We start from the raw sequence: 17,131 nt of genomic DNA on the forward strand, positions 1-17,131 counted from the left end.
GTAGCATTAGTGATATCTCCCAGTTTGCAGTCCACTGCTATATTAGAGACTGAACAAGGCTCTCTACATCAGGAGGAACAAATACATCTTTTTTCCAATGGACGGAGTAAAATAGGACAAGACCACCACTGTCTGATTGCCTTCCATCTATCTTGACTTAACAGGCATTTCCCTCACTTTACTGCAAACATTAACACCAACACCGAAACAATTCAACAACCCAATTCCTTCTGTGTAATATAGTTTACAGTAATAATTAAAAATCACACTTCGGCAACCCCTTTCTGCCTGCCTTATGTGCTCACTTGCCTATCCTAGTGCTCCTACAAAATATATCCACAATAACTACAAGTTGGGAGGTGAAAGGCTGCTGAACCTCTATTGGGAACACTTCAGATGGCTGTGGTGAGCAATCTTGAGTAGCTCTGGGCTTGAGGGCCCAGCCACAGACTATGGCATCAAAGTGTGGACCAGGGAAGTCTGGCCCACCTAGCTGTGTGGCATTAGAAAGGGCACTGACAGAGTGAGTGGCAGGGGAACAGGCATGCCGTCATCCTGTCATGGCTGTAATGGGGTCTGGTTCTGCCAGGACCACTTGGTGCCAGGCCTCATTACACCCTTGATCTAAACATGCTCAAAACTGCTGAATTCCAGAGGTGAGGTGAGAGTGATTGCCCTTGACATTAAGGTAGCATTTGACTGAATGTGACATCAAGGAGCCCTAGTAGAATTGGAGTCATACCTAGAACAAAGGAAGATGGTTGTGGTTGCTGGAGGCCAATCATCCCAGCTCCAGGATATCACTGCAGGAGTTCCTCAGGGTAGTGTCCTCGACCCAAACATCTTCAGCTGCTTCATCAATGGCCTTTCCTCCATTATAAGGTCGGAAGTGCGGATGTTCGCTGATGATAGCACAGTGTTCAATTCCATTCACAATTCCTCAGATAATGAAGCATTCCATGCCCACATACAGCAAGAACAGGACAACATTCGGTCTTGGACTAATGAGTGGCATGTAACATTCGCTCCACAAAAGGCCCAAGCATTGACCATCTCCGACAGGAGAGAATCCAACAACCTCCCTGTGACATTCAACAGCATTACAATCACTGAATCCCCTACCATCAACATCCTGGGGGTTACCACTGACCAGAAATTTAACTGGACCTGCCATATAAATACTGTGGCTACAAGGGCAGGTCAGAGGCTGGGAATTCTGCCGCAAGTAACTCACCTTCTGACTCTGTAAAGCCTGTCCAAAATTTACAAGGCAGTAGTCAGGAGTGTGATGGAATACTTCCCACTTGCCTAGATGAGTGCATCTCCAACAACACTCAAAAAGCTCAACACCATCCAGGACAAAGCAGCCCACTTGATTGGCACCCCATCCGCCACATTAAAGATTTATTCCTGCCACCACTGGTGCACAGTGGCAGCAGTGTGTACCATCTACATGCACTGCAGAAACTTGCTAAAGGTCCTTCAACAGCACCTTCCAAACCCATGACCTCTACCACCTAGAAGGATAAGGGCAGCAGGCGCATGGGAACACCAACCCCTGTAAGCTCCCCTCACACACCATCCTGACTTGGAAATATACCATGCCATTCCTTCACTGTGGCTGGGTGAAAATCCTGGAACTCCCTCCCTAACAGCACTGTGGGTGTACCTACCCCACATGGACGGCAGCGGTTCAAGAAGGCAGCTCATCACCACCTTCTCAAGGGCAATTAGGGATGGGCAATAAATGCCGGCCTAGCCAGCAATACTCCGATCCCATGAACAAATATAAAACAAAACTGAGATAGGACAGCAGGTACCTCTCACATGGAACCAAGACCACTCTCCTGGACTAGGCTTCAGCACTCCTAATGCTCTGCATGAGAAAGGAGTGCAGAAGTGATGTGATGTTCCAAAATCCCTGTTAGCAGTGATCCATAGTCAAGGTGGTGGTCATCCGAGCTTCCAAGACAACAGTGTAGTATCTTGATAATAGGAGAGAGAAGGGAAGCAGGGAAAAGGGGTAATGTATTATTATTACATATTATATACTGAGGTTAGGTGGTGGAGGTGTGAGTAGACAGTAAGCTTCTTTTGGCATTGCAGCCATGTCCTCTCAGCTAAGTTCTGGCACTGATGTCCTCAGTGACCTCTGCCTAATATGGTAAAGGTGTTGCCTGGAGGACTTTGTACCTGCTGGAGAGAAAAAGATCACTGTACTTCTGTCAACTGCCTGCACCATGACCTTCATTGCGGCATCAGGGAACCTGAGTGCACTTTTCCAGCCATTTCTTTTCAATCTTGCAGGTTTCCTCATTGTTAGCAGGCAAAGTGCACCTCCCCTTCACTTCCTTTTAAGGGGAGACAGTAATGTCAATTGGCAATGTCAATGAACTAGTAATTCAGAGGCTCAGGCCAATGCCCTAAGGATACAGTTATAAATCCCACCACGGCAGCTGGTGGAATTTAAATTCAATTAATTAATAAATTCCATTAATAAAATAAAATTCTGGAATTGAAAGCTAGTCTCAGTAATAGTGCCATGAAACCATCATCGATTGTCATAAAAACACAACTGGTTCACTAATGTCCTTTAGGGAAGGAAATCTGCTGTCTTTACCTGGTCTGGCCTACATGTGACTCCAGACCCACAGCAATGTGGTTGACTCTTAACTGCCCTCTGAAATGGCCTAGCAGGCCACTCAGTTCTCATGGGCAATTAGGGATGGGCAACAAATGCTGGCCTTGCTAGCGATGCCCACATCCCATGAAAGAATTAAAAAAAGCAGTGACATGCTGCTAATGAATAGTGTGGATTACATTGGCTGTACACCTGAATCATTTTGATGAGTTGCCAGCACCAGTTTTATATGGGCCAAGTGTGTGCACCTGTTTCCAGGCACCATCACTGTTCTAACCATGGTATCATTCACCTGCCTAAGGTGAACGTGAATGGCAGACTGATGTTACCCATTTCCCTGTGGCAGCCTGGAAGGAGCTGGGGCTTAGAAGTTCAGAGCTTCAGTGATCTTGACTTTAACAGGCTCTGCTACATTATCTATGCAGTACGTCTTGTTACATTAGGGAGGTTGTCACAGAGTTGTGTCATCTAGAGAAGTGCAATCTCCTTATGTACTGCAAACTGCAGTTGTCCTGGACTTAAAGACGGTGTTGGGAAGTTAAGGAGCTGAGAAGCTAAGCATACCTCTCTCCCTAGTTACTTTCTCTGTTGCAGCAACACTTTGAAACCTTCTAAGTAGCAAACTTGCTACTTTTCAATACAAGCAAAATATCTCCTAAGACTTTCCAATGTTTTACCAGAGAGCAGTTGAGGTTGCCTTAAAAAAATGCCAGACTTGTGCAACCCATAGTTTGTGGCAGTAATCAGAAACTAGTGGAAGCGACATAGGCAGATATGAGAATGGTGTTGGGGCCCCCATTACATGATCATCTGACCCCCAATTAACATCTATTCATTGGGCGCTCCCCATGTTTCAGACGGGAAACTCTGGCTGCCTAAATCAAGATCTGCCTGACGTCAGAACAGGAAGTCAATCAATGGTAAATCACCAGTTTTGTATCCTTGTGATTTTGGCTCAGCTACTGCTCCATTCTTAAGTGTAAATAGACGGATAAATAAATTACATTTTGTACTCTATGTAAAATGTGGACTGAATTACATCTTCAGACCTTGGTCCAACTACCCCTTGCTGTCAAATCTTGTTCCACCTGAAGATTACACTTAGCTCTGACTTGCTTTGTGTGAAGCAACAGCAGATCTTTATAAACAAGTTTAGAATTCCATTATATATAGCAGCAAAAGAAATCTTCCTGTGTACCAGATTGGTGATAATCAAAAATAGAATTATAATTTCTTTAACTACTCTGTGGAGAGCACAATCTCTCAGACAGTAGTGCTGATAACTGCAATAATCATCAAAGTCTTGCTTAAAAGCAGTTTAAAAATGTATTTCCAGTGTTGTGGATGTGACTGGAGTGCCCCATAGCATATTTAAGATCACCATGCTCCATTACATCGCAATTACTATGCAACATTTTTATACTCTTGTATTGGTTTAATTGTTAGGAACTTCTCCAAACCACTCCCATCAATCCCTTTTACTACTTTTAGCTCGTAAGGAGGAAAAATGAAAAACTTGCAGTTATATTACAGCTGACCACATCTCAGAAATATATCAAAGGACTTCAGGTATGACTAAGTACTTTTGATGACTGTGTTATAATAGCTATTTTGCACACAGCAAGATCCCACAGACAGCAAAGATGAATGAATCAAGTAATTCGCTTGCCTTGTTATTGGTTCAGAAATATTGACCAGGATACTAGGAAACCTGCCTGTTCTTGTTCAGATAGTGCCTTGGGATTTTTCACATCCATTTCGACCATCTGGACCACTGGAACAAACAAGATCTTGGTTCAACATCTTTACTGAAAGATGGCAATTTTGACAAGGTAGCGTTCTTTCATTATCACACTGGAGTGCCAACCTAGATCTTGTGCTTACGGGTTGGACTGGTACTGAATTTCAGTTTTATCACTCAGAGTTGAGCCAGGTTGATGCTGATGCATATTGGCATTTAAACACATTTTCTCCTTACAGCTTCTAGTTCCAGCTTCCCTTGAGTTCAAATCATCTTTTGCAAAGACTTAAAAGTTCATCATCAGCAATGGCTACACTTCTGCTCTTCTACCAATCTGGGATGAACAAATGCTTTGCTATCTCAAATGAATTTGAATAACTCATAAATAAATTTATCTATCAGCTAATCTCCCAGGACATTTCCTCACCTCAAGCCCTACCTTATATGCTTCCCCGCTGCTAGACTGTTTACAGCAGAGTCTCATATCTACCAATGCAAAATACTCCGCAACATATCAGTCTGTACGTATTCCCATCTTGTTTGGCATGATGAAGCAAATTTGACAAGTTAACATTCCTGGCATAAAGTTCTGTGCCAGGACGTTTACCTGATAAGTTAGCCAACTAGAACAGTGTAAAAAATCTTTGCTGCTTTTCCCTAACTCAACTGCTACTTTCCAATCTTTTGAACCTTCTATCTGTGTCAGTGAAATAAATTATGTAATTTTAGCTGACATGAAAGGTTTCGTACCACATTCTTTTCCCTTTGTCAGATCTAATGAAGGGACGTATGGAACCTTCTGTTCCAGCTAGACTAATTGCAGTGAGCAGTATTTTAGTTCAATCATGCTTAGCATTTTGATGTTTCCTATAAAAATGCTATCACACCTGTAGTATTCATCAATCTGAATAATCCTTTGCCAACTTCATCTCCATTCTGTAAAGCTAGTATTCCAGCTGCAGTCTTTCTGCCCATCCAGCAGCCGCTCTGATTACCTGCCAAACTGTTTCCTTTAATTTCTGTAAATTCCCCTTTCTACACTACATATTTCTTAAAGTACAGTTGTCAGCTTTCTTGAACAGAAAGCAAATGTTTTTGGTTTATTTTTCCCTTCCAAATTAATCTTGCTGGTGTTGGTAAAGAACTACCTTCACAGCTGATTCTGATTGATTATTGAACTAGCAAAATCGTATTTTCACCCTGTCTGTATGTTCACTTTTGTTTATTCCAAGTCCATCTTTCTTTTTCCTTGGAAATTTGCATTTGTTCACCCTTTTCCTACAAAAGATGATTTTATTAAAAAATCTTTCAAGGGATGTGAGTGTCGCTGGCAAGGCCAGCACTTATTGCCCATCCCTAATTGCCCTTGAGAAGATGGTAGTGAACTGCCTACTTGAACCGCTGCAGTCCATATGGTGTAGGTATACCCACAATGCTGTGAGGAAGGGAGTTCCAGGAATTTGACCCAGTGACAGTGAAGGAACGGCAAAATATTTCAAAGTCAAGATGGTGTGGCTTGGAGGGAAAATTGCAAGTGGCAGTGTTTCCATGTGTCTGCTGCCCTTTGAAGAAGGCTTGGCGAGTTGCTGTAGTGCCTCTTGTAGATGATACACACTGCTGCCATGATGCGGTGGTGGTGGAGGGAGTGAATGTTTAAGGTTGTGAATGGGGTGCTGATGAAGCGGGCTGCTTTGTCCTAGATGGTGTCAAGCTTTTTGAATGTTATGGGAGCTGCACCCATCCAGGAAAATGGAGAGTATTCCATCATACTCCTGACTTGTGCTTTGTAGATGGTGGATAAACTTTGGTAAGTCAGGAGGTGAGTTACTCACCCCAGAGCTCCCAGCCTCTGACCTGTTCTGTAGCCATAGTATTTATATGGCTAGTCCAGTTCAGTTTCTGGTCAGTGTTGATGGTGGGGTATTCAGTGATGGCAATGCTGTTGAATGTCAAGGGGAGGTGGTTAAAATCTCTCCTATTGGAGGTGGCCATTGCCTAGCACTTGTGTGGCACGAATGTTACTTGCCACTTATGAGCCCAAGCCTGAATATTGTCCAGGTCTGCAACTGGACACAAACAGCTTCAGTATCTGAGGAGTTGCGAATGGTACTGAAAATTGTGCCCTTACCTTTCTAACTACTGTCTCAGCATAACTACTTTCAACAACCCCAGAAATTGTTATTAATTTGTGAAATTTAGGTCTATGATTTCAGCCACTGCTGTTCAATTGGTGGTCTTGTTCCCTTTATTTGGCACCATGGAATATCTTTCACAGGTTATCACTCCGAGTATAAAGCTATGCGACAACATCACTTGTGGAACTTTTGAATACTTGGGTCAATCATCGATCATTCTCTTGAGTACCTCCAAAGCCGATGGTTAGCATCTGACATTATGGGCAGAATCTTGTCCCTGCCAGAACTTCCAGAGCATTTTCAGGTTGGGAACCTGACTTCCTAATGGGCAAGCCAAGGCTCTTTAGAATTAGAATTAGAATTAGAATATTACAGCGCAGTACAGGCCCTTCGGCCCTCGATGTTGCGCCGATCATCTGACCTACACTATTCCATTTACATCCATATGTCTATCCAATGACCACTTAAATGCCCTTAAAGTTGGCGAGTCTACTACTGTTGCAGGCAGGGCGTTCCACGCCCCTACTACTCTCTGCGTAAAGAAACTACCTCTGACATCTGTCCTATATCTTTCACCCCTCAACTTAAAGCTATGTCCCCTCGTGTTTGCCATCCTCATCCGAGGAAAAAGACTCTCACTATCCACCCTATCTAACCCTCTGATTATCTTGTATGTCTCTATTAAGTCACCTCTCCTCCTCCTTCTCTCTAACGAAAACAACCCCAAGTCCCTCAGCCTTTCCTCGTAAGACCTTCCTTCCATACCAGGCAACATCCTAGTAAATCTCCTCTGCACCCTTTCCAAAGCTTCGACATCCTTCCTATAATGCGGTGACCAGAACTGCACGCAATACTCCAGGTGCGGCCTCACCAGAGTTTTGTACAGCTGCATCATGACCCCGTGGCTCCGAAACTCGATCCCCCTACTAATAAAGGCTAACACACCATATGCCTTCTTAACAGCCCTATTAACCTGGGTAGCAACTTTCAGGGATTTATGTACCTGGATACCAAGATCTCTCTGCTCATCTACACTACCAAGAATCTTCCCATTAGCCCAGTACTCTGCATTGCTGTTACTCCTTCCAAAGTGAATCACCTCACACTTCTCCGCATTAAACTCCATTTGCCATCTCTCAGCCCAGCTCTGCAGCCTATCTATGTCCCTCTGTACCCTACAACACCCTTCGACACTATCCACAACTCCACCGACCTTCGTGTCATCCGCAAATTTACTAACCCACCCTTCTACACCCTCATCCAGGTCGTTTATAAAAATGACAAACAGCAGTGGCCCCAAAACAGAACCTTGCGGTACACCACTAGTAACTAAACTCCAGGATGAACATTTGCCATCAACCACCACCCTCTGTCTTCTTTCAGCTAGCCAATTTCTGATCCAAAGCTCTAAATCACCTTCAACCCCATACTTGCGTATTTTCTGCAATAGCCTACCGTGGGGAACCTTATCAAACGCCTTACTGAAATCCATATACACCACATCCACGGCTTTACCCTCATCCACCTGTTTGGTCACCTTCTCGAAAAACTCAATAAGGTTTGTGAGGCACGACCTACCTTTCACAAAACCGTGCTGACTATCGCAAATGAACTTATTCTTTTCAAGATGATTATAAATCCTGTCTCTTATAACCTTTTCCAACATTTTACCCACAACCGAAGTAAGGCTCACAGGTCTATAATTACCAGGGCTGTCTCTACTCCCCTTCTTGAACAAGGGGACAACATTTGCTATCCTCCAGTCCTCCGGCACTACTCCTGTCGACAATGACGACTTAAAGATCAACAACAACGGCTCTGCAATCTCCTCCCTGGCTTCCCAGAGAATCCTAGGATAAATCCCATCTGGCCCGGGGGACTTATCTATTTTCACTCTTTCCAAAATTGCTAACACCTCCTCCTTGTGAATCTCAATCCCATCTAGCCTAGTAGGCTGTATCTCAGTAATCTCCTCGGCAACATTTTCTTTTTCTACTGTAAATACTGACGAAAAATATTCATTTAACGCTTCCCCTATCTCCTCTGATTCCGCACACAACTTCCCACTACTATCCTTGATTGGCCCTGTTCTAACTCTTATCATTCGTTTATTCCTGATATACCTATAGAAAGCCTTAGGGTTTTCTTTGATCCTATCCGCCAATGACTTCTCGTGTCCTCTCCTTGCTCTTCTTAGCCCTCCCTTTAGATCCTTCCTGGCTAGCTTGTAACTCTCAAGCGCCCTAACTGAGCCTTCACGTCTCATCCTAACATAAGCCGCCCTCTTCCTCTTGACAAGCGCTTCAACTTCTTGAGTAAACCACGGCTCCCTCGCTCGACAACTTCCTCCCTGCCTGACAGGTACATACTTATCAAGGACACGCATTAGCTGCTCCTTGAATAAGCTCCACATTTCGTTTGTGCCCATCCCCTGCAGTTTCCTTCCCCATCCTACACATCCTAAATCTTGCCTAATCGCGTCATAATTTCCTTTCCCCCAGCTATAATTCTTGCCCTGCGGTATATACCTGTCCCTGCCCATCGCTAAGGTAAACCTAACCGAATTGTGATCACTATCGCCAAAGTGCTCACCTACATCTAAATCGAACACCTGGCCGGGTTCATTACCCAGTACCAAATCCAATGTGGCATCGCCCCTGGTTGGCCTGTCCACATACTGTGTCAGAAAACCCTCCTGCACACACTGGACAAAAACAGACCCATCTAAAGTACTCGAACTATAGTATTTCCAGTCAATATTTGGAAAGTTAAAGTCCCCCATAACCACTACCCTGTTACTCTCGCTCCTGTCGAGAATCATCTTCGCTATCCTTTCCTCTACATCTCTGGAACTATTCGGAGGTCTATAGAAAACTCCCAACAGGGTGACCTCTCCTCTCCTGTTTCTAACCTCGGCCCATACTACCTCAGTAGACAAGTCCTCAAACGTCCTTTCTGCCGCTGTAATACTTTCCTTGATTAACAATGCTACACCCCCCCCTCTTTTACCCTCTTCTCTGTTCTTTCTGAAACATCTAAATCCCGGAACCTGCAACATCCATTCCTGCCCCTGCTCTACCCATGTCTCCGAAATGGCCACAACATCAGGATCCCAGGTACCAACCCATGCTGCAAGCTCACCCACCTTATTCCGGATGCTCCTGGCGTTGAAGTAGACACACTTTAAACCAAGTTCTTGCTTGCCAGTGCCCTCTTGCGTCCCTGTAACCTTATCCCCTACCTCACTACTCTCAACAGCCTGTGCACTGGGACTACAATTTAGGTTCCCATTCCCCTGCTGATTTAGTTTAAACCCCCCCGAAGAGCACTAACAAATCTCCCCCCCAGGATATTGGTACCCCTCTGGTTCAGGTGAAGACCATCCTGTTTGTAGAGGTCCCACCTACCCCAGAAAGAGCCCCAATTATCCAGGAAACCAAAACCCTCCCTCCTACACCATCCCTGCAGCCACGTGTTCAACTCCTCTCTCTCCCTATTCCTCTCTTCGCTAGCACGTGGCACAGGCAACAACCCAGAGATAACAACTCTGGTTGTTCTCGCTCTAAGCTTCCACCCTAGCTCCCTGAATTTCTGCCTTAAATCCCCATCTCCCTTCCTACCTATGTCGTTGGTGCCTATGTGGACCACGACTTGGGGGTGCTCCCCCTCCCCCTTAAGGATCCCAAAAACACGATCGGAGACATCACGTACCCTGGCACCTGGGAGGCAACACACCAACCGTGAGTCTCTCTCGTTCCCACAGAACCTCCTATCTGTTCCCCTAACTATGGAGTCCCCAATGACTAATGCTCTGCTCCTCTTCCCTTTTCCCTTCTGAGCAACAGGGACAGACTCTGTGCCAGAGACCTGCACCCCATTGCTTACCCCTGGTAAGTCGTCCCCCCCAACAGTATCCAAAACGGTATACCTGTTGTTGAGGGAAACGGCCACAGGGGATCCCTGCACTGCCTGCTGGTTCCCTTTCCTTCCCCTGACAGTAACCCATCTACCTACTTCTTTTACCTGAGGTGTGACTGCCTCCCTATAACTCCTGTCAATAATCCCCTCCGCCTCCCGAATGATCCGAAGTTCATCCAGCTCCAGCTCCAGTTCCCTAACGCGGTCTGCGAGGAGCTGGAGTTGGGTGCACTTCCCGCAGATGCAGTCAGCAGGGACACTCTTGGCGACCCCTACCTCCCACATTCTGCAGGAGGAACATACAACTGCCTTTACCTCCATTCCCACTATTCTAGATTCCCAATAAATCTACTGAAAAACCAAACGAAAAAAAAAAGTCAAAACTTGTTCGCTTAGCAATCCGACGGACTGAACTTTTTAAATAAAAAGCTTACCTTATCAACACACTAGAGTCCTTTTTTTTTGGTTAGAGGAGGAGGGTGGGTGGGAGACACTACACGTGTAGTGTCTCGGGTACTGCCACTGCCCAAATAAATAGTTTTCCCCTACCCAGAGCAACAGCATTAGCATCCTGTCTCTGGGCTCCCTGACCAATTAGAGAGGGTGGGAGAGATAACTCCTCCATTCTGTCAAAGGAAGGATTTCTAATTACAGGGGTCATGGCATGGGTTAAAAGGCAACGATTTTTGAGGCTGCAGCAACCACAGGAATGCAGAGGAACTCCAGTGTCGGGCACATTGTTGGTCATTGGGAATGCATGCCCATCTGCTCCAATGGGAAGGAGATCTTGTTCCAGGATACTGCAGATGTCAGCAGTGACCTGCTGTGAGAGGCTGAGCCTCCTGGGGCACTGATTGCTCAGACATGTTGAGAGGGATGACCCTCTGCCTGTAAACCCTCTGCCTGTAAACCCTATGTTGATAGTTTCATCTCCTTCCAGCTGGGTCTCGGTGTCCATTCCAACTATCCTATGGAGGGGCATGTGATTGAGGAGAAGGCAACTGGTGCTGCTGCTGGAGCAATTTCGACTCTTGCCCCTCAGCAGAGATGGAAGGTAAAGCTGCATAAGCTGCTCAGATGTCACGGTGAAGACTGGCAGCAGAAAAATGCAGCCGAAGGTGATTGAAGTGCTACACAGGTGAAGAGTCTTCCAAGAAGTTGGTGATCACATGTCAAGCAGTCAAAGCATTCCGTGAGAGAAGAAGTGCTTTGAACAGCAGTCTCTCACCTGGACATGGCTGTAGCTCTTCAGTGTAACTGATCAAAGCCTTCCCAGCTTGTCAGTTTCATTGCAGAAGCTCTTCCCACTCTACAGTCACCTCAGTGACCCTGCCAAGATGCAGACACAGTGTGTAAACAATGCACTGTTGGGAAAGAAGGAATTCAAGTTTCAGGCTCTTAATTGCCTTTTCAATCGCTCAATTGCTTTACCACCAGACCCATGGGGCTCCCTGCAGGACTCAGAATCCGCCCCAAGGAAAGCCAGAAGAGGTGGGATAATGTCAGGATCCTGACCTAACATTTTCCAGGACTTTCCCACCCCACACACACACCTGAGCCTGCCTCTATCTGACTGGGAAAATTCTGCCCTATGCATTCCATCCTACAACCTCCCACCATAGCTATGTTTATGTCGATCTACTTTTCTCTCAATCACTCTATGCTGCATTTGACTGCGTATTTTGTAGTTTTTTTCCATTCCTTCAGGGTTTTATCAGGGCATATTACATGCATTTGTTCAGTTGTTTCTTCATTTTAATGATCTTCTTCATGATATATCCTTATCTAATCCTTTCCTGATGCTTCCATTCTACATTGGGAAATAAACTTCAGATCTCAGGTCTTTGGTCAACGTAGAGTAATCACAAGTTGATGGCTTTTATATTTTTCAGAAGGATGATAAAAATCTTGTTTCTCTAAATTCTTTTCCTCCATAATAACTCTTTTTTTTATTCATTCATGCGATGTGGGCATCACTGGCTATGCCAGCATTTATTGCCCATCCCTAATTGCCCTTGAGAAGGTGGTGGTGAGCTGCCTTCTTGAACCGCTGCAGGTACACCCACAGTGCTGTTAGGAAGGGAATTCCAGGATTTTTACCCAGCGACAGTGAAGGAAGGGCGATATAGTTCCAAGTCAGGATGGTGTGTGACTTGGATGGGAACTTGCAGGTAGTGATGCTCCCATGCATCTGCTGCTCTTGTCCTTCAAGGTGGTAGAGGTCGCAGGTTTGGAAGGTGCTGTCTAAGGAGCCTTGGTGTGTTGCTGCAGTGCATCTTGTAGATGGTACACACTGCTGCCACTGTGCGTCGGTGGTGGAGGGAGTGAATGTTTGTGGATGGGGTGCCAATCAAGCGGGCTGCTTTGTCCTGGATGGTGTCGAGCTTCTTGAGTGTTGTTGGAGCTGCACCCATCCAGGCAATGGAGAGTATTCCATCACACTCCTGACTTGTGCCTTGTAGATGGTGGACAGGCTTTGGGGAGTCAGGAGGTGAGTTACTCGCCGCAGGATTCCTAGCCTCTGACCTGCTCTTGTAGCCACGGTATTTATATGGCTACTCCAGTTCAGTTTCTGGTCAATGGTAGCCACCAGGATGTTGATAGTGGGGGATTCAGCAATGGTAATGCCATTGAATGTCAAGGGGAGATGGTTAGATTCTCTCTTGTTGGAGATGGTCATTGTCTGGCACTTGTGTGGCGCAAATGTTACTTGCCACTTATCAGCCCAAGCCTGGATATTGTCCAGGTCTTGCTGCATTTCTACACAGACTGCTTCAGTATTTGAGGAGTCGTGAATGGTGCCCAGAATGCCCACAGTCCACCAAGACTTGGAGATCGCAGTCATGTCTGTGGAGTTTCTTTGAGTACCTCTCTTACATTCCTGGGCAGGATAAAAGTGAAAGCTAGTGGTTTCATACGTTGTTTTCTAATCTCTCCATGGCCTCCTCCCTCCATACTTCTTTAACTTCCTGCAGCCCTACAACCCTCCAAGATATCTGCACTACTCCAGTTCTGTCTCGAGCGCATCCCTGATTTTAATAGCTTCACCAATGGCAGCTGTGCCTTTAGCTGCCTAGGCCCTAAGCTCTATAATTCTCTCCCTAAAGCTCTCGACTGTATTTTCTCCTTTAAGGTGCTCTTTAAAACCTACTTCTTTGACCAAGACATTCGTCATCTGCCCTGATATCTCCTATTGTGGCTCGGTATCAAATTTTATCTGATAATGCTCTTGTGAAATGCCCTCGGATGTTTGACTATGTTAAAGATAGCATATAAATACAAGTTGTTGTTTGAGATATCTCTCTATCCTCCAGCCTCCAAACTCTCTCACAACCTATTCGACCTCTGTATTTAGTTGACACTGGTAGAGTTGCTGTAAAGGTTCCTCTTTTTTTTTATTCGTTTCATGGGATGTGAGCATCACTGGCCAGGCCAGCACTTATTGCCCATCCCTAATTGCCCACAAGAAGGTGGAATGAGCTGCCTTCTTGAACTGCTGCAGTCCATGTGGGGTAGGTACACCTACAGTGCTGTTAGGAAGGGAGTTCCAGGATTTTGACCCAGTGAGTGAAGGAACAGAGATACAGTTTCAAGTCAGGATGGTGTGTGGCTTGGAGGAGAACTTACAGGTGGTGGTGTTCCCATGCATTTGCAGCCCTTGTCCTTCTAGGTGGTAGAGGTCGCGGGTTTGGAAGGTGCTGTCTAAGGAGCCTTGGTGCATTGCTGCAGTGCATCTTGTAGATGGTACACACTGCTGCCAATGTGTGTCGGTGGTGGAGGGAGTGAATGTTTGTAGATGGGGTGCCAATCATGCGGGCTGCTTTGTCCTGGATGGTGTCAAGCTTCTTGAATGTTGTTGGAACTGCACCCATCCAGGCATGTGGAGAGTATTCCATCACACTCCCGACTTGTGCCTTGTAGATGGTGGACAGGCATCTTGTAGATGGTACACACTGCTGTTAATGCTGAAAAAATACTGTCATACATAATCTTCCTCCTCCCTGCATCCACAACTCAAAACTCACCATATGCAGTCCTACCATTAATCATGCTTTCCCAGGACCTCAAATTCATAAATAAAAACAAGAAATGCTGGAACCATTCAGCAGGTCTGGTAGCATCTGTGGAAAGAGAAGCAGAGTTAACGTTTCGGGTCAGTGACCCTTCTTCGGAACTCCGGGTTTCCTCTCAGCCTTTGCCTGTTTAAACCGTAACAGGGTTTAATTTTTTAAAACACAGTGTTTTTAGCTCCCACTCAGTGAATCCCTGTTCTTCTTCTTCTTTGGCCTCCTTGTCACGAGAGACAATGGGTAAGCACCTAGAGGTGGTCAGTGGTTTGTGAAACAGCACCTGGAGTGGCTATAAAGGCCAGTTCTAGAGTGACAGACTCTTCCACAGGCGCTGCAGATAAAATTGGTTGTCGGGGCTGTTACACAGTTGGCTGTCTCCTTGCACTTCTGTCTTTTTTCCTGCCAACTGCTAAATCTCTTCAACTCGCCATTCTTTAGCCCCGCCTTTATGGCTTCCGCCAGCTCTGGCGATCACTGGCAACTGACTCCCACGACTTGTGGTCAATGTCACAGGACTTCATGTCGCGTTTTCAGACGTCTTTAAAGCGAAGACATGGACAGCTGGTGGGTCTGATTCCAGTGACGAGCTTGCTGTACAATGCGTCTTTATTCAATGAATCCTGTTCACTGCTTTCCAGTTGCAAGGCAATCAGACAGGTTTTCTTAGATTTAAACAAGAAATGTGGAAGTTTATTAATCTTAAACTCTAATTTGGTTAACTACTACAAGTACATGATGCGACCACGCTAGCATACATACGCAATAAACACACACGCAGATAGAGACAGAAAAAGTAGAAGGAATAAAGGGGAAAAGTTTGAAGCAATATCTGATAGTTATTCACGGTCCTTTATGTTCAATGTGGAGTCTTTGGTTGCCGGTAAGTCTTGCTGTTCGTTGGGGCCCAGTGCACGCTTCAATTTGTTTCAATGTAGCCGTCCTTTCCCTCTTGAGGTTTAAGCAACTTCAGTGGGTCCGGAGATTTGTGAGAAAGCGAGAGAGCCAGCCAGGAGAGAGGATGTCTTGTTCCAGGTTCATTTACAATCTGCAGTTTCTGTTCAAAACTGTCCTATGCCTAGTTCAAAAAGCTTGGACCAGCAGGTTAGTCATGTGACCAGCTGGTTTAACCACTTCTGTGTTTGTGGATTTCAAAGCTCTCGGTGGGCAGTGGCGGGGTCGGGGGTGGGGGGGGGTGGGTGGTGCGGTGTAGTGCTGTCCCTTACACTGACAAGATGTGGATAACTGTTGCCCAGACCAATCTCTGTTAATTGAATCAGTGAGCAATTCTTTTGTCTCTCCAAGCACTGTCTCTTAGTATGCAAATGTTTTTCCAGCCACTGCTGATCTCTTTAAGCAAGTCATCTCTTCACTCCAGCAACAGTTTAAAATTAATGTTCATATGATGAAATCAATATGTCTCATTCTTGGCAGGTGGGGGTCTTCATGACACTCCGGACAATACCCATCTCTGCAAGAAGTTAGCCTGTTGAGATAAGCTGCTCACAGCTTTGTCCCCCTCCAATCTAAACTCATCATGTGGACAATAGCCAATTAACTTTATCATCACTCACTTCATTATGTTGGAAAACCATCAGATTTTGAGGCTCCGGGTACAGGTGTCAGGCTTGTACTGGTTACAAGACCAGTATAAGTACAAGATACATGAGAGATAAAGTAGTAGAGTATACTCTACATAAGAAGGGAACAAGGTAATATTGTTCTGTTCTTATGACTACTGCTCAAGCACTATAATTATCTTATTTAGAGCTTAGTTTGATCACCTCAATAAAGTCACAGTGGCGCAGTGGTTAGCACCGCAGCCTCACAGCTCCAGCGACCCGGGTTCAATTCTGGGAACTGCCTGCGTGGAGTTTGCAAGTTCTCCCTGTGTCTGCGTGGGTTTCCTCCGGGTGCTCCGGTTTCCTCCCACATGCCAAAGACTTGCTGGTTGATAGGTTAATTGGCCATTATAAATTGCCCCTAGTATCAGTAGGTGGTAGGGAAATATAGGGACAGGTGGGGATGTGGTAGGAATATGAAATTAGTGTAGGATTAGTATAAATGGGTGGTTGATGGTCGGCATAGACTCGGTGGGCCGAAGGGCCTGTTTCAGTGCTGTATCTCTAAAAAAAAAAGAATCTAGTCATGACCCAAAGGTGTCAAGGTCAGATTTTCGACAATGTGCAGGTAGTTTTGGGAATTTGCTGTAACATGGTTAATCCTTATGCATAGTTTAAATTCATGGAATTGATATGTAGGATTAATTCAAAATACTTCATCTTCTGCATAACAATACCCAGTTTACAAGTAGTGTATGAATCTGGCTGAAGACTGATAATGACTTTGCAGTAAAGAAACATGAAACCTTTCAAAAGGACTTTTACTAGGAATTTTTAATTGTTGTTAGTATTGAGCAGATTTAATGTGGATTTTTCACTTTTTCATCATGTTGAATTATCTATTGGATGTTAATGACCACTGGGAACTCTTATACCCACAGTCACTAAGAGTTGATTAAGCTCATAATGTAGGGGTAAAGAGCAGGAAAAGCACAGTGTTGCAATTTGCAATAAGCAATTTCAGCTTTAAACACTGGTAGTTTTTATTGCAACTTGAATTGGATGTT

The sequence above is a fragment of the Heterodontus francisci genome, chromosome 25 (genome assembly GCF_036365525.1).
Source record: "Heterodontus francisci isolate sHetFra1 chromosome 25, sHetFra1.hap1, whole genome shotgun sequence".
NCBI classification, from domain to species: Eukaryota; Metazoa; Chordata; class Chondrichthyes; order Heterodontiformes; family Heterodontidae; genus Heterodontus; species Heterodontus francisci.